Below are 26,354 nucleotides of genomic sequence, written 5' to 3' on the forward strand. Positions count from 1 at the left end.
GCAGCAGCAGCAGCAGGTCCCCTCTTTCTTGCTCACTTTCACACAGTCCACATCTCAGAGCTCTACCAGGATGGGGGCCACAGTATTTATTATACAATCTTAGTCTTTATTTATAAAAGATTCAAATAAATTCAATTAATTAAAGATTCAAACATTAAGGGACTTTTAGAGCCCATTGAAACCAAGTTTTATTCTTTTATTTTATTTATTCAGAGCCAGGTAATAAATCTTGGTATGATTTATCAACTTCACTGATTACTAGAAAGCTGCAATATTTTCTCCAATATTTGACTCTTTATTACATTCCAGGCTTTATAATACCTTGTGTCAATCTTGGGTCTCTTTCGGCTCAACTGGCCTTTTTGGAAGCCATCCTACCTCTGACAAGAGGTGCCATTTCCAAATATGTGGATTCAGCATAGCTGAGTAGAACAGGCAGCCCAGCAGGAGCAGCAGCAAACCATAAAATCCACAATTTTAAAGTGTCAGGATAAGTATTTCACGGACCCATCCTGTTACTCTAAAATCAGATCAACTGGAAGCATACTTTCCAGCCAAATTTTGACAGGTGCAGCTACTGCCACGGCTCTGCTGTTCTTTCTCTAATCTGCCCATCTGCTCCCAGGATTCCCCTGTTTCTCTTAGAATATTCCCTCTTCTGCTTTCTGGAGCCTCATATCCTCCACTTTATAGTTTAAGACAAGGTCCACACAAACAAGTCAAAACAGACAGGAACAGAGCTATTATTATGTAATTAGAGCAGTAAAGCCAGCCAGTTTGAATAATTCCATCTTGCAAATTGGTTTTCTTGTCTGTATTAGTTTAATTTACCCAGTATTCTCTGAATTTGGGGGGATTTTGCTGGCTGTATATAAGCAAATGAGATAACTAATTAAGCTGTTAATAATGGATAAAAATGTTTAAATGAATTTATTAATATGAAAGTTTTCCATGAGCATCATCTAAGTACTAAGCACTATCTTTCCTTCATAGTAGTTAACAAAAACACTATTTTGTATTTTTCAGAGTTTGTTAAAAGCAATATTTGTTAAATCTTTATCATGTTTAAATTTTGGTATGAATTATTAGGTTAAATTTTTAGTAGGGATCAGAAGAAAATAATTTCACATTGCTGGTTATATCCCTTACAGGATATACTAGAGATAGCTTACAGCCTGTACAAAAACAGGAGATGAGCTAGATTTGGCTGATGGGCCAGAATTTGTTAACCCTTAGAACAATCATAGAAAAGATTTATTATTCTCTTTTTTCAGAAGAAATGGACCAAGAGAAATTAGGTCAAGAGAACTTAGGAGCAAGAGAACTTAGGTAGCAGAGCTAGAATTTTTTCTCTTATTTCACAAAAACCTGTGATTCTCCCTTTCTCAGTTGTACAGGTTCCTAGGAGGTATGGGGACATAGACTGCAGTGTTATGTGGAAAGTTGGGGAATTGGGGACTCCTAAGATAAATGACATCTGTATGTCTTTAAAATCCTGTGTCTATAAAACCTGGTCCTCTCTGGAGTTGGTGACTCATGTGACTGGTACCTCCCTACCTCCCTGAAAGCATATCTAGCCAGGCTGATTCCATTCTAGATCTCGAGAGTATGAAATGTATTTGAAATGCAGTGAATGTTTCCCACGCCCTTTTCTCTTGTTAGTCAACCACCTTTGGGTTCTTAGATTCTTTATATTCTTTCTAATATCCTGGTAAATCCCTACTTAAGGAGAAATATCATTATACTAAATTGTTAATGAATGAGGAGGCTAGTGATGTTCCCCTTCTCAAGGATTTGTATTTTTACTTGAGACAAAGCCCTGAATCACAATATTTAATATCCTAATGCTATATCTATCATCTATGGGTAATGTAGGTATGGAGAATATTTTTGTGGGTCCCATAAACAGATGTCCATACTTTATATCTTGTCATGAAATTGATATGAGCCAATGTTCCTTAAAGTATTCCTCAATTTACTGTTAAACTCTTTCCCAACTTGCTGGAGTCTTTAATCTTTTTATCACTAAAAAAAGGTAGGGCCTAAATATATATATATGTGTGTGTGTGTGTGTGTGTATTTCAATGGCATAATAGTTTGTATTTTAGTAAGCATCATATTTGCTAGTTTTATACTATCATACAGTAAACACATCTATGAAGAATTCATAAGATCAATAAAAGTGCAATTAAAAGGCAGAAATATCAATGGTTCACACAATATAGAGAAATATGACCCAGACATTTTATAACATTTACTTTCCCATTGTCAAGAACAGAGGTAATATGTGGAAGTATGCTGACAGGAGGATAGTCTGTGTGTGTGTGTGTGTGTATGTGTGCACACACACATGTGCACGTGTATGCTTATATGTGTGTAAAAAATGACACTGTATCACATCAATTAGCTACTGTTAGTAACAGACTGCCCACAAATTATTGGACTAAAATAACAACCATTTATACACTGATGCTTCTTTAATTTTGGCTAGGTTCAGCTAGCGATTCTTCTGCTGATCTTGTCTGGAGTCATTCCTGTGTCTGCAGTCATCTGGGGTTTCACTTGTGGCTGGATGGTCCACAGTATATCACTTGCATGTCTGGGGCTCTTGGCCGAGGTTGCTTAGCTCTCTTCCATGTAGTTTCTCCAGCAGGATAATTTGATGGAGTCTTCCAAGAACATGCACCAACATTTTAGCACTTATTAGCCCTCTGCTTGTGTTATATTTGCTGTGTCTTACTGGCCAAAGAAAGGCATGTGGGCATACTGAGAGTCAGTGTGGGAGCAGACTACACAAAGATGTGGCTACTGGGAGGGGGGAATTTATTAGGGGGTTTTATGGTAGAGATAAGATCTCCCTCCAAAATGTTATGTTGAAAAAAGTTGATGATTCTTACTATTGCAGAACAAATGATCCATAATGGATGTTTCACAACTTTATATAGCTGATTTTAAGTATTGCTCTGTTTAATGTTCTGTGCTATGGCATTCTGAACAATTAAAATTATTTTCCTAAGATGTTGTGCCCTTGCAAGAGGGTAGAGGACATGGAGTGAAGCTACATTATATTTCAGCAGTATTCTATGATGCTCCACACTGCTTAGGAGAATTTTGGTTAAAAACATGGGCTTTAAGGGACTTCCCTGGCCATCCAGTGGTTAGAACTCAGTGCTTCAAATACAGGGGGTATGGGTTAAATCCCTAGTTGGGGGACTAGGATCCCACATGGCACAGTCAAAAAATTGAACCACCCCCCAAAACCGTGAGCTTTAATTGCAAACTCTGCCATTTGCCTAACAGCAGACAAACTAAGCCTCTCTAAATTTTGTCAGCCATAATAGTTGATCTTAAGAGTTTAAAGGACCCTTACATATACTTTTCCCAGTGACTGGTACATATTAAACCATGAAAAGTTTATCTATTATTATTATTTAATAGTAGTAGAGAAAATTTTCACTGTGTATTCAACCTGGATTCTTCAATAACTCATCATCCATGTATCTGCTTAGTCTTTTCTTTACCAATTTAGAAATAATGAATTATTGTTATATACATTATAAGCAGGTGCCACCATCACAAGAGACAACAAGCAGTTTACTTCCAGTTGGCTCCCTTTCCCACTGTATCTGTTGGTTTGCATAGAGAAACCTACGTTATATCCCTTGCAGGATATACTACAGATAGCTTACAGCCTGTACAAAAGCAGGAGATGAGCTAGATTTGGCTGATGGGCCAGAATTTGCTAGCCCTTAGAACAATCATAGAAAAGATTTATTATTCTCTTTTTTCAGAAGAAATGGACCAAGAGAAATTAGGTCAAGAGAACTTAGGACCAAGAGAACTTAGGTAGCAGAGCTAGAATTTTTACACATCATTCTCCTGAGATCTCCTTCCTGAAATGAGCTAATATTATTTGGGGATCATAAAATTTTTGTAGATATTTATATAACCCTATTTCTTTCCATTTTACCTTTTATTAAAAAAAAACACACCAAGGTGACAGAGTAGTGGAAATCTGAGAATTTGGAATCAGGGAGAGCTGTACGGAGATCTCACTGCTGTGACATATAGCTATATGACTCACATATAGCCACATATAGCTATATGAGTTCAGTTTTTCACCTGTAAAATGGGAATGATAATATAGCCTTAGCTGGATTGTAAAAATTAAAAAAGATAATATTTATAAAATGGCTAGGTCAGAACTGGGCTAAATAAATGGCTTCCTTTGCAATAAATTTAAAAGTGCTTTTGCAGGATTATGTGGATTCATTATCTAATCACAGTCTAAAAATCGAGCTTTATGACACCTTGGTGTAGAAGAATATTTCTGCTGCCAAAGCTATCACTGTAAGTTTTAATCAAAGCTTCTGGGTAACTGTGATTACTTTGCATTTCTGTGTCAAGATTGCCTCGGGACATATCCAAGAACAAATAGCCTACTGTCGGGTGGAAATACGGAAACAGACTTTGGAACGCTCGCATGCAGCTAGCTCACCACGACTATCTCTCAGACACTTCAAAACTACTCCAAAAAACATAAAAGACAGAAGGAGCCATCAGGGAATATTTATGGAAAATAATCAAGAGAAGACAAATTAGCTTTAGAAGTGTTCTGTAATAATTTTCAACTTATATGCCTTTTCAAATGAATGTGATAGTTTTAAAATTTTGAGGGAAACTGTACAGAGCAAAACAAATATCTGAGCAAATTAAACAAAACCTCATTTCTTTCCCTAAAGATTTGACCTGATTATGTTCAGCTCATTTTAAAGTGACATTAACTCTTTAAAACCTTCAGGTTCCTATTTAATAAACTGCACATCTTCACTGCAGTTAATAGAATCTTAGGGGACTGATGTTAAAGATCTTTCTAAAAACATCAGGATTCTGGCCATGGTATAGTGGGGGTGGTGGGGCGGGATTGGGGGTTGGTGAAAGATATAATATCTACTTTACTAACCAATTTCTTGTTTCCTGGTTCCCTTTGGTCCAGAATGGCTGGGTGTCTGGGAGTGCAGCCTGTAGAGGTCACCATCTCTTAGATACAGAGCTGAGTGGAGGAAGGGCTCAGAAGGAATTTGAAGGCAAATTAGGTAAGCCAAAAACCAGCACAGGAAGCCTGACACATGAAGACTTATCTTTTACCACAAGAAGACTGAAGATCAATGGTAAGCATATAAACTACATTATTTCATATTGTGTTAGAAGAGGATGATAGCCAATGGGGGAAAAAGTAGAGGAAGTCGAGAGAGACAGAGATTGCCAGATAGGATGAAAAGATCGGGTTGCAGAGTTAAACAGGATGTTTAGGATATGTTTCCTTGAGAAGGTGAGAAAAACTTGAAAGAGGTGAGGAAACCAACCACACAGCCATGGGGGGCAGAGTGTTCTAGGTTGAAGGAGCAGTAAATGGAAAAATGCCCCAAGGTGAAGTGTGTTGGGCAAGTTCAGGGACCAGCAGAGAGGCCAGTGTGGACAAAGCAATGAGTGAGGAGGAGGATGGTAGGAGAAAGGTTCAGAGGGCCAGCTGGAGCTGTGTCATGTAGAGCTTTATGGGCCAGTATAAAGGTTTTGGATTTACTCTGGTGAGTGGAGGGCCTTGGCAAGGTTTTGAAGAAAGGGACACTGCATAACTTCAATTTCTTAAAGATCCATCTGGCTGCTGAGCCAGGAATAATCTATAGCAGTGGTCCTCAACCTTTTTGGCGCCAGGGACCAGTTTCGTAGAAGACAATTTTTCTAGAGACCAGGGTGGGATGGGGAGTGGGATGGTTTCAGGATGCTTCACAAGCATTACACTCATTGTGCACTTTATTTCTATTATTACATCATCTCCACCTGAGATCATCTGTCATTACACCCCAGAGATTTAGCACTCCTGCTCTATAGGGATGAAGGCGGAGGAGGCAAGGGTAGCATTCAAGAAACTTGTTAGGAAGCTTTTGCAGTAATCCTGATGGGAGATGATGGTGGCTCAGACCGTGATGAGCTACCATCATCTCATCATCTCAGTGTTGTATTCTGAGATGATCAGAAGTGTCATATCATGAAGTTATTTTGAATGTAGAGCCAACAGGATTTCCTAATGGAAGTCGGTGAGGACTGTCTGGCATGTTCATTTTTGTTAGTCTACCAGTGATTCCAAGTTTCTAATTATCGGCTGAGCAATCAATTATAATCCTTCCCAGCTGCTCAAGGCAGCACAGTGAATCAGACAGTGAGGCATCTGACCTTCCAGGCACACTGGGATTGAAGCAGAAGGAGCCAGAAGGGGCAGGATTTGAACATGCAAAGGTTCCCCAGGTAAGGAGGAACAGTCTCACAGACAGGGAGGGACTGTTAGTTCACAGAGGTGAGAATGAAAATTGGGGTTCAGAATGCTTTGTGTCTCCCAAAGCCTTTTATTTACCCCATCACAGTTTATAGGGTACTATTCTTTCTTCATTGCTACTGTAACTTTTATGTGAAAGAAACCTGAAAGAAGCTCTAGACTTCAGTGGACATAATTGAAAAAGTCACTCATCCAGAGCTTAGTGCAGCTTTTGGCCACCCCAACCCCAAAGTTTCAAGATGTAAGAAATCCTTTATTCAGAGAAGGTCTAATCCCTATTGACCTAATATCTAGGTATTAGTTTGTTTCTTAAGGCAAACATTTAGGGATATAAACTAGTCCTTCTCTTTACTCTGTTCAGTACCGCTGGAAGAAGGGTCACCAGTAGGTCTTGACACTCACAATTCCTTTCTTGCTGTGTGGCCTTCCATATCTTGCCCTTGTTGCTGCAGCCTCCTCCAGGGGACCATTTTTGTTGTTCCTGTTGTTGTTGTTCATGAAGTTTTCTAGTTTCAAGCAACAAAATGAAATCTGACTATTTTAGCTGAAAATGAATTGACAAAAACACTAATGGATTAGCCTAGAAATAGCAATCGACAAGGCATGTGTAGCTGGCGATGCAGCCGAGGTCATGTCAGAGCAGTCTGTTTGGGTTTCCTGCTGGAGACTTCCATATTCTGCCTGATGACTGGAGCTGACATGGCTCTAATCTGAGCTTCTGCATTAGACTCCAGTCACTGAGCTTGTGCATCACACCCACAAGACTCCCAGTCCTCAGTGGGAGCACCAGTTGGCTAACCATAGATTATATACATTCACTCTCTCTGAGGGCGTGAAGTTCCTCGGAATCAGAGAGGGAGACTTCCCTAATAAGGTACAATGAGGGATTTTCCTCCAGAAGAAAGTATTTGGATGCCGGGTAGCAAAACATAGTAATGAAATGAAATAATGCAACTGAAAACATTTTAAAGGAAATACATTTGCATAGAAATGCATAATGATTTGGATATGCCTCACATTTGCACTAACAGACTCACTCCATACTCTATCCTCTGATACTTTTCTATTTAAAATGTTATTACTGTTGACTTGGAAATATTCTCCTTTTTAAAAATAAAACTTTTCAGAGTTCTTCACTGTTTATCATCTTCCGCTCTTCTTGCTCAACTTTTATTTCTTCCAGTGTGTAAGCATTTCTTTTCTTCCTTTTTTTTTCACTTCTCTTCTTATTGACTTCATATCCTCTTTCTCCCTACTTATTTGATTGAAAACATGATGCTGATATCTTGTTTTCCTTTCTTATACTGTTATAAGAAAAGTACTGGTAAGCACCCAACTGAAGTCATGTATCAATAGTTCTGTTTATTTTCAATCCCACTTCACCATTAACCCCTTCCCCATCTCCTGACTTTGACCGTTATCACTTTCAATATTTTCTGCCATTTCCCAGATATCCAGGGGTTCCAAAGAGATTGCAATTAACCTCAGGAAGACACTGCACTACATGACTGAGAACATGTCCTCTGGAATCAAACTGTTGCATGCATGCTAAGTCACTTCAGTCATGTCTGACTCTTTGCAACCCAATGGACCATAGCCTGCTAAGCTCCTCTGTCTATGGGGTTCTCCAGGCAAGAGTACTGGAGTGGGTTGCCATGCCCTCCTCCAGATGAAACTGCTAGTATCAGTACTTTACTGGGTTTTTAAGAAGTTTAAATGAGTTATTACTTATTATGTATTTAGAACAGTGGCTGTAACACAGCAAACACAGTGTAGGTGTGAAGCAGCTCTTGCTGTTATTACTATTCGATATCAAAGTATATCTGTTCTCAGTCCCACTATTCCAGAGCCTCTTTCTCTGATTTCTGAAGTATTAAGAGGATGTCCTTAGCATGATGTGTTCATGGATTTAAATGGTTTAAGTTGTGGTCTCCTTCCAGGCAACATGTCTCTATTTCCACGGGAGCCTTATAGAGCTATAAATATCTTAACCAAAAGAGATGTTAATGTCTTTTTGGTACCCCAGTGAAGGTGCCCATGGAACTTTAAGCCTTTTGGTATTCTTTGTAAGTAACGTAATGTCTAAGAGTTTCCTTTCTAGTTGGATCTTTTAAACTTCTAGATATCTCACTAACCCCAGATGGTAACATTTTATTTTGAAAATTTTCAGACACCAAACCAAGTCAAATGAATTTTGCAGTGAATTCCTTAGTTCTACTACAGATTCCTAGAATCTACACTGTACGTTTTTTCTATTTTGTTCATCATTAGATTTAGTTGTATTAGAGGAGCAACCTAGAAAGTGGGAAAGGTTGAACGTTACATTCAGAGACCTATATCTGAGTCCTTTTGCTTGGCTTAGAGCTATATTCCTACAGTTGATTTCTTAAATTCTTTGAGTTTAGTTTCTTTAACTATAAAGTGTGAATCCTGACTTTTAAGTATTACTGTGAGGTTCAAATGACACAGCTTATGTATATAGTAAGCACTGCTGCTGTTGCTGCTAAGTCGCTTCAGTCATGTCCGACTCTGTGCAACCCCATAGACGGCAGCCCACCAGGCTCCCCCGTCCCTGGGATTCTCCAGGCAAGAACACTGGAGTGGGTTGCCATTTCCTTCTCCAATGCATGAAAGTGAAAAGTGAAAAGTGAAGTCGCTCAGTCGTGTCCGACTCTTCGTGACCCCATGGACTGCAGCCTACCAGGCTCCTCCATCCATGGGGTTTTCCAGGCAAGAGTACTGGAGTGGGGTGCCATTGCCTTCTCTGATAGTAAGCACTAGATAAACATAAATATACTTTTTCCTGTATTTTTTTGCATAGTTTATTTATTGCAGTCATTTAAAAAATAATTACACTCCAGATTATTGGTTTTTCTTTAGTGTTTTTCATCTTTCAAATTCATGAAAGAAATGAGACAACTGATTTAAACAATCATGTTTTATAAAAAAAAGTTTACACTAGCTATTGTGGTAACCTATTGTGGGTTAATCCTTTTGTTTATTTATTTATTTTATTGAATAATAATTACAGAATTTTGTTGTTTTCTGTCATACCTCAACATGAATCAGCATAGGTATACTTATATCCCCTCCCTTTTGAACCTCCCTCCCATCTCCCTCCCCATCCTACCCCTCTAGGTTGATACAGAGCCCCTGTTTGAGTTTCCTGAGCCACACAGCAATTTCCCCTTGGCTGTCTATTTTACATATGGTAATGTAAGTTTCCATGTTACTTTTTCCATACATTTCACCCTCTTCTCCCCTCTCCCCATGTCCATAAGTCTGTTCTCTATGTCTGTTTCTCCATTGCTGCCCTGTAGATAAGTTCTTCAGTACCATTCTTCTAGATTCCCTATATATGTGTCAGAATACAATATTTATCTTTCTCTCTCTGACTCACTTCGCTCTGTATAATAGGTTCTAGGTTCATCCACCTCATCAGAACTGACTCAAATGCGTTTTTGATTATATACTTTCATGACCTTTAGGTGTTCTGTTTAGCTGTTTGCAGTCTTCTCTGTAGTTTCAAGTGAGATTTTATTGTTTAAATCTCTTTTATTTTCTTGGCATGTGGTTGACATTTATGTCTGTGCTTCAATATTTGAAACACATTGCCTCTGTTAATTTTTATTTTTGGTATATCCCATATCTGTGTGACCTTTTCTAAATCTTTTATTTCTGCTTAAATTTCCCCCCTTATTTCTGTATGTGTGATCTGGGTTTATCAGTGCCTGCATACTTATTTTCTCCAATTTGCACTGCTCATTTTTACTCCATCCATTCTTCTTTGCAGTGTTTCTTGATCTTTTTCTTGAATTCTACAATAAGGAAGCACTTAAGTTATTTCTGCCTAGCTCCTTTTTCTATTTGGAAAAATGCAGACATTTCTTCCATCAATCAAGCTACTCCTCATGCATATTTATATGTTATTCTTACTGGCCTTGTAGCATTGTGATATCATTCCTTTTCTAGTTCCTTCCAAGTTTTCAAGCCACATTATTGAAAGATGTTCTTATCAGTGAATGTGATTCAGCTTTTCATTTGTTATTAGTTCTTATGTGCTCCTGCATTTATCCGATCTGGTCTTTACCTTAGTGGATGTACTGAATTCTACTTTTCCTTTGTATAAAACATTTCAGAAACAACCAAATTTAAAAAGCCTTTTGAATTTATTATTAGCAGGTTATTATTTTCAATTTATATTTTAATAATATATTCCTTTAAAAGATGCTTCCTGGTAGCTCAGAGGGTAAAGCATCTGCTTGCAATGCAGGAGACCTGGGTTCGATCCCTGGGTCGGGAAGATCCCCTGGAGAAGGAAATGGCAACACACTCCAGGATTCTTGCCTGGAAAATCCCATGGATGGAGAAGCCTGGTAGGCTACAGTCCACGGGGTCGCAAAGAGTTGGACACGACTGAGTGACTTGACTTTGCTTTTTAAAAGATGGCTTACTGTTTGATAAATTCTAATGGCTATGATAGCTTATATTTCCATTTATCTTTATATACCTCACAAGTATTTTATTAATAATTATACTTGTGATAGATGTTTCACCTGTAGTTATAAACCAAATAAGTATAGTTAACATTGTAATTATTTGGCATCTTAATTATAAGAAACAGGTATGAGTCCAAAAGTAGATAATACAACACCAAGTTTGAGAAATGCAAAAAAATATCTCAGAAGATGTAAAGATGAAGAGGTACCATGTTCACCAAAGTTCTCTAATCCTAGTGCTCTGTTCTTACTTGAATTTGGTGGGATTTCTGAAGGTTAATCCCACTGTGGTTGGTAGCCCTCCTAAAACTGTGACTCTGAGGAGTTTCTTACTTTGATACTAATCCACACTCAACTTCTAATAATTAGTCTAAATTATCTTTATGTGCTCCCACTATTTAGTGGCTTTATGTGTGTGTGTGTGTGTGTGTGTGTACTCAGTCATGCCCAACTTTTTGTGACCCCATGGACTGCAGCCCACCAGGCTCCTCTGTTCCTGGGGTTTCCCAGACAAAAATACTGGAGTAGGTTGCCACTTCTTACTCCAGGCGATCCTCTCAATATAGGGATCAAACCTGCATTTCCTCTGTCTCCTGCACTGGCAGGCAGATTCTTCACTACTTGGGAAGATGCTTCACTACTTGGCCACCTGGGAAGTGCTTAGTGGCTTCTACTCTTAGATTAAAAGATTGAGCTGTGATTCTTTAGATTCACTTGTCTCTCCAGGTTCAGGGGGTGGCAGTTTGCCCTGCAATCTCATTTCTCTGTTGGGTCCAAGAAAAGTCATTGATTTTCAGTTTGTTCGGTATTTTTCTTGTAAGGATGGGAGTGATGACTTCCAAGCTCTTTGCATGTTGGAACTGAAGCTGGAAATCCAGGATTGTTTTTCAGCAGATGGTGTTGGAACAATTGAACATCTATGTGAAACAAAAAAGAATCTTGATTCATACCTTGCATCCATTTAAAAATTAACTCAAAGTAGATCATAGACCACAGTGCAAAACCTAAAACTATAAAACTTCTAGAAATAAACATGGGAGAAAATCTTTGTGATTTCAAGTTCAGCAAAATTTTCTTAGAAATGATATCCAAATCTTGATGAATAGAAGAAAAATTTGATTTCATCAAGATTAAAAACTTTTATTTTCCATAAGGCACAGTTTAGAAAAATCAAAAGATAAGTCACTGAATGAGTAAAAATATTTTCAAATCCCTACATCTTTTATGAAGAACTAGTATCCAGAATCAGAAGATGATTGCTTCTTGGCAGGAAAGCTATAACAAACCTAGAGAGTGTATTGAAAAGAGGAGACATTACTCTGCCAACAAAAGTCCATATAGTCAAGGCTATGATCTTCCCAATGGTCATGTATGGTTGTGAGAGCTGGACTGTAAAGAAGGCAGAGAGCCAAAGAATTGATGTCTTTGAACCGTGATGCTGGAGAAAACTCCTGAGAGTCCCTTGGACTGCAAGGAGATTAAATCAGTCAATCTTAAGGGAAATCAACCCTGAATATTCATTAGAAGGACTGATGCTGAAGTTCCAGTATTTTGGTCATCTGATGGGAAAAGCCAACTCATTGGAAAACTCCCTGATGCTGGGAAAGGTTGAGGGTAGAAGGAGAAGAGGGCATCAGAGGATGAGATGGCTGGATGGCATCACTGGTGCAATGGACATGAACTTGGGCAACCTTTGGGAGACTGTGAGGGACAGAGAGGCCTGGTGTGCTGCAGTCCGTGGGGTCACAAAGAATCAGACATGACTGGGCACCTGAACAACAGTATCCAGAATATAGAAAGAAATCTCATAACATAATCATAATTTTTTTTAAACTGGAGCCTATTATACAGAGTGAAGTAAGCCAGAAAGAAAAACACCAATACAGTATACTAACGCATATATATGGAATTTAGAAAGATGGTAACAATAACCCTGTGTACGAGACAGCAAAAGAGACACTGATGTATAGAACAGTCTTATGAACTCTGTGGGAGAGGGAGAGGGTGAGAAGATTTGGGAGAATGGCATTGAAACATGTAAAATATCATGTATGAAACGAGTTGCCAGTCCAGGTTCGATGCACGATGCTGGATGCTTGGGGCTGGTGCACTGGGACGAACCAGAGGGATGGAATGGGGAGGGAGGAGGGAGGAGGGTTCAGGATGGGGAACACATGTATACCTGTGGCGGATTCATTTTGATATTTGGCAAAACTAATACAATTATGTAAAGTTTAAAAATAAAATAAAATTAAAAAAAATTAATTTAAAAGTGAGTAAAAGATTTGAATATACACTTTACCAAGAAGAAAGATGGATGGAAAATAAGCATTTTTATTTACAAAAATGCAAATTAAATCCACAAAGAGATAACACCATACACTTGTTAGAATGCTTAAAATACAAAAATAAAACTGCTATTACCAAGTACTAGCAAGGATGTGGAGCAACTGGAACTCTTAGGCATTGTTGTTCTGTCGCTAAGTCATGTCCAACTCTTTGTCTTCCCAGGGATTGCAGCACGGCGTCTTGCATGTCCTTCACTGTTTCTCAGAGTTTGCCCAAATTCATACCATTGAGTCAGCAATGCTGTCTAATCATCTCATCCTCTGCCTCCCTCTTCTTTTGCCTTCACTCTTTCCCAGCATCAGGGTCTTTTCCAATGAATTGGCTCTTTGCATCAGCTGACCAAAGTATTGGAGCTTCAGCATCAGTCTTTAGGCATTACTGATACGAACATAAAATAATATAGCTACTGTAGAAAACAGTTCTCCAGTTTTTTATGGAGTTTAACATAACACTTAAAATAAGGTCTGGCATTAATACTCTTCCTAAAAGAAATAAAATAATTGTACACTAATGTTTATAGCAGATTTATTTGTAATAGCTCCTAAACTAGTAACAACCAAAATGCCTGTGCTGTGCTTGGTCACTCAGTTGTGTCCAACTCTTTGCAACCCCATGGACTGTAGCCCACCAGGCTCCTCTGTCCATGAGGATTCTCCTGGAGTGGGTTGCCATGCCTTCTCCAGGGGATCTTCTCAACCCAGGGATCAAACCCAGGTCTCCCGCATTTCAGACAGATTTTTTATCATCTGAGCCATGAGGGAAGCCCACCAAAATATCTAGCAGCTGATAAATGTATATATAAACTGTGGGACATCCATAAGGTAGAATACTAAGCCATAAAATGAAATGGACTACTGATACAGGCAATGATGTAGCTGACTCTCAAAAATACTAATGTGTTGGGTAAAAGGAGCCTCTGGGAGACAGTGAAAGGAAAATCTGGCATGCTGCAGTCCATGGGGTAGCAAAGAGTTGGACATGACTGAGTGACTGAATGACAACAACTCTGAATGATTCCATGTGTATGATGTTCTGGAAAAGGCAAAAGTGTGAGACAGGCAACAGATCAGTGATTGTCAGATAATAATGGGTGTAGAAGGAGTCTTAATATGTTTGGGCTGCCATAGCGAAAATGCCATAGACTGGGTGGCTTAAAAATGAAAGAAATGTATTTCTATTAGTTCTAAAAGCTGGAAAGTTGAACATCAAGGTACTAGCAGATTCAGTGTCTTTGCTGTGTTCTCCATGGTGGTAGTGGTTGGAGAGTTCTGTGGGTTCTGTTTTATAAGGGCACTAATTTTGTTAATGAAAAACACACCTTCATTACCTAAGACCTCCCAAATACCCTATCTCTTAATACCATCAAGTTGGTAGCAATGTACAAGTTTTGGAAGGATATGAACATTCAATCTATAGCAGGAAGAACTTAACTACAAAAAGATATAAGGTAATTTTATGGAGTGATGGACCTGTTTGTTGGTTTCGTGAGGGTTATATAATTCTATGCAGTTCCCAGAACTGCCTACAGAACTGAACACTATAAAGTATGAAGTTTGTTATATGTGTAAATTGTACATCAATAAATATGACTGAAATAAAGAAGTAAACAATCTATGAAATTAAAGCCAAGAGTTAGTAAAAAAATTTAGTATAAAATACACATCATATCCTGATGTGTGATTGTTGCTGTTGACTGAAGAATAGCAACAACACATCATACCCTATTTATCATCTTTATTTTCTAAGTATTGTCCTTAGGGCAACACATTTTATACATGTAATTCATGGGGTTCTTTTTCTCCCTTTGGTAATGCCACCAGTCTTCATATTTGAAGAGATGATATTTACTAAAGAGCTGTTAATATAGCAGCATATCAGGATCTTTATAATTAATGAAATTTACAGTAAATATGTATTAATAGATTTCATCTGCTATAGTCTATCTGAACAATAATGATGGTCTCACATGGTTCTAGGTTTATAATTTCAAATTAACCATGAAACAAGACATACTTTATTCTGTATGCCCAGTATCTATCACGTTGAGAATGCACATCCATTTATTTTGCTTCTACTATTTTATTCATGAAGCATTATTTTAGGGGTTCATGTGTGTAATTTTTAAATCATACTTTTAAAGCCAGGGATGTGAAAAAGCACTGTAGAAGCTATTGGGCCTTTTATTTAGTTGTGTAATTCTAAAACTTCATGATACAGCGATGACTCTTTTGGGGAGAAAAAAAATGCATGTGCCTGTAGAGTAGTTAAGGATTAAAGCAACTTGAATTTTCCTTTTTCTATGATTTTAGGGTGTATCAAGACTTTTATAAATCTATATCTCCCATTAATATTCTAATTCAGCAATTCAGTTTCACCATAAGTGGTTTGATAATTGAACAATTTTTCACCCATAGGTTCTGATTTAAAGTAGAGACAGATTATCTTTAACAACAAACTTGACCAGTTCTCATGACTTCTCTACCATGGGAGTGAGACTGAAAGTGAAAGTGAAGGTTGTTCAGTTGTGTCCGACTCTTTGTGATCCCATGGACTGTATAGTCCATGGCCAGGATACTGGAGTGGGTAGCCTTTCCCTTCTTCAGGGGATCTTCCCAACCCAGGGATCAAACCCAGGTCTTCCACAATGCAAGCAAATTCTTTATCAACTCAGCTATGAGAGAAGCCCATGAGGGAAACAACTTATAGGAATTAATTAATCTAATAGAGTATTTATAGCCCAGTTTCATTAGTTTCTAGTACCACAAATTGAGTGTTATAAATTGATGAAGGTAAAAGAGGAGAGTGAAAAAGCTAGTTTAAAACAACATTAAGAAAACTAAGATCATGGCATCTGGTTCCATCACTTCATGGAAAATAGGTGGGGAAAAATGGAAACAGTGGCCGATTTTATTTTCTGAAGCTCCAAAATCACCGTGGACAGTGACTGTAGCCATGAAATTAAAAGGCACTTGTTCCTTGAAGAAAAGCTATGGCAAACCTAGACAGTGTATTATAAAGCAGAGACATCACTTTGCTGACAAAGGTCTGTATAGTCAAAGCTATGATTTTTCCAGTAGTTATGTATCGATGTGAGAAATGGACCATAAAAAAGGCTGAGCACCGAAGAAGTGATCTTTCAAACTGTGGTGCTGGAGAATACTCTTGAGAGTCCCTTGGACAGCAAGGAATTTAAGCCAGTCAATCCTACAGGCAATGAACCCTGAATACTCTTTGGAAGGACTGATGCTGAAGCTCAAGTTCTTTGGCCACCTGATGGGAAGAGCCAACTCATTAGAAAAGACCTCATTAGAAAACAAAAAATGATGCTGGGAAAGATTGAAGGCAGGAGGAGAAGGAGATGACAGTGGATGAGATGGTTGGATAGCATTACCAACTCAATGGAAATGAGTTTGACATAGTGAAGGACAGGGAAGCCTGGTGTACTGTAGTTCATGGGATTGCAAAGAGATGGATACAACTTAGTTACTGAACAACAACAACAAGCCACAAATTCAGCGTTATAAATGGAAGAAACTTATTGTCTCACAGTTCTGGAGGTTAGACATCCAAGATCAAGGTGTTTACAGGGTTGCATTCCCTTCTGGGGACTCCAGAGATGGACCTGTACCAGACCTCTCTCCTAGCTTCTGGTAGTTGCCATGGTTTGGGACAGCATAACTAATTGTCACATGGTGTTCTCCCTGTGTGCATGTCTCTATCCAAATTTCCTCTCTGTAGAAGGATTACCTAATCCTGTATGATTTCATCTTATCTAATTATATCTCCAATGGCCCTATTTCCTAATAAATTCACATTCTAAGATACTGGGGGTTAGGACCTCAACATATGAATTTTGTGGGGAAGATACAATTCAACCTATATACCTGTATTCACACTTGATGTCAAAGACAGAGGTTTCAGTGAAGGCCAGCCAACTCTTCTGACATATGATTTCCATAATATGACTGCAGGCTATTGTAAAAAGTAAGGAATGAACATTAGTAGCAGGCCATTCCACTGATTTGATTTGATTTCATTTGAGTTACTTTTTACTGAAGTATAGTTAATGTGCAATATTATGTTAATTTTGGGTGTGCCATATAGTAATTAGACATGTAAATATATTATGAAATGATCACCATGATAAATCTAGTAACCATCTGTCAGTATACAAAATTATTACAGTATTATTATTAACTATACTTATGCTGGCTTCCCTGATAGCTCAGTTGGTAAAGAATCTGCCTGCAATGCAGGAGACCCTGGTTCGATTCCTGAGTTGAGAAGATCCGCTGGAGAAGGGATAGGCTTACCCACTCCAGTATTCTGACCTGGAGAATTCCATGGACTGTATAGTCCACTTTTGCTCTCACTTTCACTTATGCTATGTATTACATCCCCATGACTTACTTGTTTTATAACCGGAAGTTTGTATCTCTCCATCCTCTTCACCAGTTTCACCTAGCCCTCCGTCCACTCCTCTCTGGCCACCGCCTGTTTATTCTTTGTATCTGAGAGTCTGTTTCTGTTTTGTTTTTTAGATTCTACACATAGGAGAGATCATATGCTATTTATCTTTCTCTGTCTTATTTTACTTAACATAATACTCTCCATGTCCAAAAGATTTCGTTCTTTTTTTATGACTATTCGTTTAAATTTTTTTTTTCCTGTCTCTCAACCTCTATGTATTTATCCATCTCACATTTTCTTTATCCATTCATCTATTGATAGACACAGTTGCTCCCATATTGTGGCTATTGTAAATAATGCTGCAGTGAACATAGGAGTTCATATATCTTTTCGAATGAGTGTTTTTGTTTTCTTTGGATAAAGGCTCAGAAGACCACCCCACTGATTTTAGTGTTAAGAGGAGTCTTTCCAACTTCTTTTGTTAGCATACCTGCTTAACAAATAAGTTACTTTGATTTTTGTGGTTTGTGATATTATATTCCTCTTACTCTCTTTGAAATAAGCTGTTCTTAAAGCAATTACAGAGACAGATCAGATCTTTATGACAGAAGGTTAGTAGCTAATGCTTATGTTTCAGTTTGTCCTTTGTTCCAATAAAATGATGAAAAAGATTAACTTATACCTTTAGAAGATGATTTTGTCGTATAACAGTTTGCTTTGTCCCAATTCCCTTTCATTCCATGTAGTTATTATTATTAGCTTCTGGTCATTAAATTTTTTCTCCTCTCTCATTTTCACAGCATGATGTAGCCTTGGTCCTTGACTATAAACGTTTGATGAGAAAAAATATAGGAAAGAAAAATTTAGGAAAGCTCACATGCTAGATATAAAATGTCAACCACACTTTTGCACCCCCTGCTTTGGTTGGCATTTTCCAGTCAATGTGCTGGGTGTTATTTCACTGCTTTTATTTCTTTATTCTCATAGTAGACATTTTCTCTTTTTAAAAATTCTCTTTTCATGTAATATTTAGAAATATTGTTTCTTTATTCATTTTATATTACTCAGAATTATTCGTTAAAAAAATATTTCCTCCATGTTCTCATTGTATATGTTGCTATTATCTATTTGCACATATTTTCTTTTACTCCTTTCAGACTTGTTCAGTTTTTCAGGTGGAACTGACCTCTACTTTCAGTTACAATGTAACTTCAGACAGGAATGACTACTCTACTGCTCTCTATGTTAGATCAAAACTGAGGGTTTGGGGAAGCTACTTTCAGAAAGTAGGCACAAACAGGATCTTTCACTGTTTTAGGTCTGGTCATCAGACAGCTAGAAAGTCACTAAACATCATTCAACTGAAACAGAAGGAGTCATTGCTCCCAACATTCATTCAGGTCATTCACAATGTCCACCCCTCAGAGGGAAGCTGAGTATTGCTTCCGTGTAAAACAGAAGACTAAATGAACGCTGGTCCACTTGAGGATTCTGTTGTTGTTGTTTTAATATTTATTTATTTGACAGCACTGTGTCTTAGTTGCAGCACCTGGGATCTTTGATATTTGTTGGGGTATGTGGGATCTTCAGTTGCAGCATAAAGGATCTAGTTCCCTGACTAGAGATCGAACTCCACCTGCCTGCATTGGGAACACAGAGTCTTAGCCAAGGGAAGTCTTATGGATTCTCTTTTAAAACAAAGGCCAAAATAGATCTTTCGTTTCCTGGAGGACAAGAACCATGCAGTTTTTAATTTGATGTGGCACCTAACCCACTGTATCGTGAGCACTCTCTAAGAACTAGATCAAACAATTAACCATTGGTTCTGGAATCCACATTCTTCTGGATTGTTTGACTCCTTATTCACATAGACTCAGTAGAATTTGACTGTGAGGTTCTTTATTCAAGATCTTTATCCACTTCTGTATTTTGGTTTAAAAAACAAGTCAAAAACCACTGAAGTATTAGTGAAAGACTTCCTCTAGTGATGAAGAAGAATCCCCTATCCCCACTCAAGAGGATGTCAAAGAGGCACATTGGAAAAGTAGGGGAGGTTTCAAATCCTGCTCTTGAGATCCCAATGGCTCCACAGGGATGCTTCAGGATGGTGAAATAGCAAATATTTCACCCAGTAGTTAATAGCAAATAGAAATAGCAAATAACCCAATAGTTAAAATTTTAACTGCCCAAAGAACTCACAATTTTTTCCATTTTGTATAATGATGTATATCAAGTACATTATATGATATATGTTATAAATATGTGTCATATAATAGAATTCTATATTGAAATATAAAAAATTAACTGCTAAGAATGTGTATATCATATATGTGCCTTAATGTTTTGGGGTGAGAGCAAAAAGGTCTTCTCCTAGACATCTTTTTTAAAAAGAAAGAGATGAAATCTGTTCCTTTCCAACCAGCTTGTAAGTTCCCTGAAACATTTCTTTATAATTTTTATTACTTTTTTCTTTGTTATTTGTTGATTCTCTGTGGCCAGCACATTGTAGGCCTCCATAAATTTGTATTCAATGAGTAATTGAATGAATTGATGAATATGGGCCAATAAACGTACAAGCAAAGACCCTGTAGTATTTTGTTTTGGTGGCCAACTGGCTGCAAACAGCCTGACTTTGGACAAGACAGCTAATATGGAAATAAGAGAGTTGTACTAAAGTTGAGCTGTACTAAAGTTGCAACTTTCTCCTGTCTTGTTGGGAATTTGGAAGTTCTATTCTTGCTCTGCCCTGATTCTGAGCATCAATGAACTAGTATACATGGGGTAGCAAATAGGCCAGGAGATATTACTCTTTCATCTTCTGTTATAAAAGTTAGCATTTTTGGATTTTTGACATTTAGCTTAGTCTTTGTGACAGTGCTTTCACTGTAGCTTCCTACAGGATACATGGGACAAAAATCTAGTACAGCAGAGTCCCATCTGATTGCCTGTTGTGAGTGCAATAATAGAATTGGTGAGGAAATTGCTCTTTTTCTTTTAACTATGTGTAGGCGCAAAACTATAAAAACTATAAATAGAGAGATAAAGAATAACGCAATTATACAACTGCCAAGGAGGTATATGTCATATCAAGAACCAGAACTGGTGTATTTTTCATAACTTTTGGCTATATATATATATATATGTATATATAGGGTTTCCATGGTGGCTCAGTGGTAAAGAATCTATCTGCCAATGCATGAGATGTGGGTTCAATCTCTAGGTCAGGAAGATGCCCTGGAAAAGGAAATGGCAACCCACTCCAGTATTCTTGCTGGGAAATCCCATGCACAGAGGAGCCTGGCAGGCTGCAGTCTTTGGGGCTGCTAAAGAGTCAGACATGACTTAGTGACTAAATAATAATAATATATATATCAAATATACATATAATGTATGGTAATATGATATGACAATTTTTATTTTCCATTTTGATTAACAATTATTTAACAGACCACTATGTGTAGGTCAAATATGAAAAATGGGTTAAGATATAGACTTTGTGTTCAAGAGGCCCTGGAATTCAAGGTATTAATAGAACACAAATAATTATAATTAAGAACAAATAAGAAAAATACCAATAATTTATATGGACTTGAAGAGCAGAAACTAGTTCATGTAACTGAAATTCATGAAAAGGGTGACATTTAAGATGGACATGAAAGAGTAGGCTTTTGTTTGGTGGGGAGCAAAGGGATTGGAGAAAGAAGAGCATGAGCAGAGCTTTGCTAGTGGGGAAGTGTTCTTATGTTTTGAAATAGTGAATATTTGAATACTCACTATTTTGTAATTGTTTTTTTTTTTCCCATAAAACTTTTTTTTTAATTTTATTTTATTTTTAAACTTTACATAACTGTATTAGTTTTGCCAAATATCAAAATGAATCCGCCACAGGTATACATGTGTTCCCCATCCTGAACCCTCCTCCCTTCTCCCTCCCCATTCCATCCCTCTGGGTCGTCCCAGTGCACCAGCCCCAAGCATCCAGTATCGTGCATCGAACCTGGACTGGCAACTCGTTTCATACATGATATTTTACATGTTTCAATGCCATTCTCCCAAATCTTCCCACCCTCTCCCTCTCTCACAGAGTCCATAAGACTGTTCTATACATCAGTGTCTCTTTTGCTGTCTCATACACAGGGTTATTGTTACCATCTTTCTAAATTCCATATATATGCGTTAGTATACTGTATTTGGTGTTTTTCTTTCTATCAAGCTACCAACAGCATTCTTCACAGAGCTAGAACAAATAATTTCACAATTTGTATGGAAATACAAAAAACCTCGAATACCCAAAGCGATCTTGAGAAAGAAGAATGGAACTGGAGGAATCAACCTACCTGACTTCAGGCTCTACTACAAAGCCACAGTTATCAAGACAGTATGGTACTGGCACAAAGACAGAAATATAGATCAATGGAACAAAATAGAAAGCCCAGAGATAAATCCACGCACATATGGACACCTTATCTTTGACAAAGGAGGCAAGAATATACAATGGATTAAAGACAATCTCTTTAACAAGTGGTGCTGGGAACTCTGGTCAACCACTTGTAAAAGAATGAAACTAGAACACTTTCTAACACCATACACAAAAATAAACTCAAAATGGATTAAAGATCTCAACGTAAGACCAGAAACTATAAAACTCCTAGAGGAGAACATAGGCAAAACACTCTCCGACATACATCACAGCAGGATCCTCTATGACCCACCTCCCAGAATATTGGAAATTAAAGCAAAAATAAACAAATGGGACCTAATTAACCTTAAAAGCTTCTGCACATCAAAGGAAACTATTAGCAAGGTGAAAAGACAGCCTTCAGAATGGGAGAAGATAATAGCAAATGAAGCAACTGACAAACAACTAATCTCGAGAATATACAAGCAACTCCTCCAGCTCAACTCCAGAAAAATAAATGACCCAATCAAAAAATGGGCCAAAGAACTAAATAGACATTTCTCCAAAGAAGACATACAGATGGCTCACAAACACATGAAAAGATGCTCAACATCACTCATTATCAGAGAAATGCAAATCAAAACCACTATTTTGTAATTGTTGAATGCATCTAGATCTAAGTTCACTTGGAGAAGTGGTGGAAGATGAAGTTAGACAGGGTGGCCTTACTGCAGAAGGGCCTAAATATTAGTTGAAATATTAGGTGAAATATCCCAGACTTCATTTAACTGGAAATGTGCAGCCACTGAAAGAGTCTGAGGAAAAGAAGAGTAGGTTTGGTGCTATGGTATAAGAAATGTGGTCTGGCAGATATGATGGTGGGGAAAGATAAGAGGTGAGAGGTTGAGAAGTATTATATTATTGCAGTACTCTGGCACCTAGATTATTGAGAGAGGATTGGAGATTTAGTAAGAATGTAAGAAGTGTTACCTAGGGTCCAGATAGGAAACAAATGACACATTCAATTTGGATCATGGAGGATAATTTAAAAAAAGTAGTTTTCAAAGGTATGACTAGTTATGTGGGGGGAACCGTAAAGGATAGATAACACAGTTCTTTGGGCCTTGTTAGAGCAGGAACCATCACCACTGCTAGGTCTGAAGTGGTATGAGACAGAAGCTTTATCAGGACCAGGAGAGAACTCTGCAGAGCAGAAAGCCTTTGGGAGAAAGAGGCAGCCAGTTCAGAGTAATTTTAGGGAAAATATCCTGACCTTATTCTCCTCCCTACTTCTGCTTTCTCTTGAGATCTCCCATCTTGACCAAGCATGAATGGAAGCCAGAGGTCAACAGAACTGTTAATGTTTTCCATTTGGGTCAGCCTCCAGGGCACACAGCAGGATGGATGGTGATCTGGAGGGCAATTGAAAGCTGTCCTGTGTAGTTATAGACCAATGCAGGGCACTTTAGCTGAGATGTCAAGCAGAGTTGAAAATGCGATTTGGAGCACATGGTAACATTGGGCTCAGGAGGAGAGGTTTGAATTGCTGAAGTTATGAGAGTGGATGAGATCATGGGGAAGGAGAATATACAGAAAGATGAAATAAATTCACAGGATAAAACTTTCAGGAAAAACTATATTTATGCAGAGGAGAGAGTGAAGAAGATGAGGATTGAAAGGAAACAAAACCATGAGGAAAGAAGAATGGGGATCAGGAGAAAGAGGGGGATCAGCAGAAAGAGGCAGAAAGGAAGCCAGGGGCAGACAATATTTTAAAGAGATGTTTTGCAGAAACATTGCCATTGGCTCTTTGCCAGTGTAAGGTAAACAGTCAGCTTTGTTCCTGATGCCCAGAACTTCCATTGTGGTTGTGGTTTGAATTTGGGAAGATATGAAAGAGAATAACAATCAATGATTGTGGTTAAAGTGAAGGAGTTGAAGCTAAAAACGAATAGTTATATCCTCCCTTTTCCATTTCATTCTGTTCTCTTCTTAGTCTCACTACTTCTCTTATTTCTTTTTTCCTCCTTTGCATTTATTGAGCATCTATAATATACTACACACTTAACTTACAGCATCCCATTTCAAAGCAATGGAGTCAAGTAGATACCCACATCATACATGAAAGAAAGTTTCAAAGAGCTCATCAATTTGCTCATTGTCATGCATTTAGTAACAACTCTTGATGAAGGTGAAAGAGGAGAGTGAAAAAGTTGGCTTAAAGCTCAACATTCAGAAAATTAAGATCATGGCATCTGGTCCCATCACTTTATGGCAAATAGATGGGGAAACAGTGGAAACAGCAGCTGACTTTATTTTTCTGGGCTCCAAAATCACTGCAGATGGTGATTGCAGCCATGAAATTAAAAGACACTTACTCCTTGGAAGGAAAGTTATGACCAAGACAGCATATTGAAAAGCAGAGACATTACTTTGTCAACAAAGGTCTGTCTAGTCAAGGCTATGGTTTTTCCAGTGGTCATGTATGGATGTATGGATATATGGAGAGTTAGACTATAAAGAAAGCTGAATGCCGAAGAATTGATGTTTTTGAACTGTGGTGTTGGAGAAAACTCTTGATAGTCCTTTGGACTGCAAGGAGATACAGCCAGTCCATCCTAAAGGAAATCAGTCCTGAATATTCACTGGAAGGACTGGTGTTGAAGCTGAAACTCCAATACTTTGGCTACCTGATGTGAAGAGCTGACTCATTTGAAAAGACCCTGATACTGGGAGGGATTGGGGGAAGGAGGAGAAAGGGACAATGGAGGATGAGATGGTTGGATGGCATCACCAACTCAATGGACATGGGTTTGGGTAAACTCTGGGAGTTGGTGATGGACAGGGAGGCCTGGCGTGCTGAGGTTCATGGGGTTGCAAAGAGTCGGACACCACTGAGTGACTGAACTGAACTGAAGTTCATTTTCAAAAGCAGAACACTTGGGCTCCAAACCTGTGTACTCTTTTCATGGTATCAAGCTCTGTATTTGACACATAAGAGTTATTCATCCACTGGTTGAAGAAGGAATGAATGAAGTGTGGCATAGAATACTGCCTAAGAGATAAGCAACCTGGGTTTCCAGTGCTAGCAATGCTGTTAAATACAAGCAACTTCTCTGTTTAAAAAAAACCTCAAACACTTGCTTTTAACTGTTCTGAGAATAATCATGTCATGAAAACACTTTCCTTAGAGAAAGCTACTATGTAAATATTAGATGAATCATGAATATTTTCCATAATGCAAATATTGGAGGCAGATTAAATATCTTCTTTGTAAGATCTTTAAAGTACAATATCTTTATCATGTCATTGTTACTGATTTTGCCTCAAGGAAATGGATGACATAATTCTAGATGCTTTGTCATGTGCCATGTCCATTTTTCAGTTTACAGTATATAAATCAAGATATTGCCAATTACTCACAATGTGATCATGGTAAATTGTTGTGAAATCAGTGGCATCTGAGAGTTCAGGCCAGATGATAATGCAGAATCCTGTGCAAATAAGAAATGATGAGAGCCCTCTGACTAATGCCCTTCCTCAAAAGAAAAATGAAAGCACCCACTGCTCTTCCTCTTTGCTGAAAAATCAGAACTGAGCAATCTGGTCTGTTCTTGAAATGTTTGCCTTAAATAGGAAGTGTCCATATTTTTTTTTAGCATCCCGCCAACACAATTAACACTTAGCCTTCCATTCATGAACTTTTGCTATATTGTCAAGAGAACACCGTCTGTCTACCATATAACATTTCATAATGAGTCTGTGATTTTTTGATATCAAATGCATTGAAATGACAGAAATTATTGGCTAAATACCTTGATCATCTTTTAAAACTTGTAATTCAGCCAGTATATACATTTTCTCATTTTTTCCCCTCCATAAATCTGTTTCTCTTTAGAAATCCCTTCAGTTTTGTGTAGTTCTCCATAGTGCTGTCCTCAGACTACTTGAGACATATTGTAGATAATTAACATCCCCTCACACTTGTAAAGTAGAAAAGTGACATGTTTTTATAATCCTTATAGCACAATCAGAATATGATAATCAGATATGTTAAATTATTTATTTAACATTGACATTAATGTGGAATTAGTGGGGTGCAAAGAATGACCCAGTGTCCAAATAATAAGTCCAATGCTCTCAGTTCAGTTCAGTTCAGTCTCTCAGTTGTGTTTGACTCTTTGTGATCCCATGGACTGCAGCATGCTAGCCTTCCCTGTCCATTACCAACTCCTGGAGCTTACTCAGACTCATGTCCATCTAGTTGGTGATGCCATCCAACCATCTCATCCTCTGTTGTCCCCTTCTCCTCCCACCTTCAATCTTTCCCAGTATTAGGGTCTTTTTCAATGAGTCAGCTCTT

Source organism: Bubalus bubalis, chromosome 10, assembly GCF_019923935.1.
Source record: "Bubalus bubalis isolate 160015118507 breed Murrah chromosome 10, NDDB_SH_1, whole genome shotgun sequence".
NCBI classification, from domain to species: domain Eukaryota; kingdom Metazoa; phylum Chordata; class Mammalia; order Artiodactyla; family Bovidae; genus Bubalus; species Bubalus bubalis.